Below are 1029 nucleotides of genomic sequence, written 5' to 3' on the forward strand. Positions count from 1 at the left end.
ATTCCTGCTCCGTAACAATCGCGTATGCGCAAAATGAAAATGTCATCGCGTTCTCTCCGTCTTTTACTCGCTTTCTCTCTCTACGTATAGTCACGTGCTCACGCGTCATGCGTATAGCGGGAGAGAAGCGTAAGAGGGGAAATTTCAAATTACCGAGAAACAGCTGATCTAGAATAACGGGGGAGAAAATAGAAATGTTCCATTGTACAACAGAAATGTTCTCCCAACGTTTTTGTTTCCTTTCTTGATATAAGAAAGCAAATATTGAGATAAGAAACAACGCTTTTGCCCGAAAAAGAGAGCGATTTTGATTATCGACTTTAGATAAAAAAGCAGGGGCCACGCCGCCGTTTTTCGCGAGACCGTTTTCCTAGCTGGTACAGTGGTGCTAACTAGATTCATTTTAGAGCCGGCGGAACTACATGGCCAAAACCACTTTTTGATGCCATGATAAAACAATCAGTTGGTGCATGTCCATGCTAAATACATATTTTGGATGAAAAACGCGGAGAAAGATTATGGATTTATTAATGTTTTATTAGCTGCGCGTGATGTTTTGTCATTCTAGTATATACTATACCGATAATAAATTAGGATTGAAATATTTTGATGTATATAAAAAAACTGTGTACACATGTAAAATAAAATAAATTTTCTTAATAATTTTTTTCCTAATTGAAAATACACACGGTTAAATTTATGTGTGTAAGAACATTTTTACAATACATACTTTAGAAATAAATATATGTATATATTAATTGAACTAATTGCTATATATTGTCATTACACGTGTTTTTTGGTAACTTTGCGTGTAATTTACAAAAGAATACATAATTCATATAATTTACATACAATCATAATAAATACAATTTCTTATAATACAATTATATAATTTTTCAGTTTTTTCTCATAATTTCTTATTTTAATAATATTAAATTATAATTACAATACAATTATAATTATATAATTTACAAATTGATGATGCTATCACTATCAAATATTCATATTCAATTTATATAAATATTTTAT

This window comes from Formica exsecta, unplaced genomic scaffold, assembly GCF_003651465.1.
Source record: "Formica exsecta isolate Colony F162 unplaced genomic scaffold, ASM365146v1 scaffold362, whole genome shotgun sequence".
NCBI classification, from domain to species: domain Eukaryota; kingdom Metazoa; phylum Arthropoda; class Insecta; order Hymenoptera; family Formicidae; genus Formica; species Formica exsecta.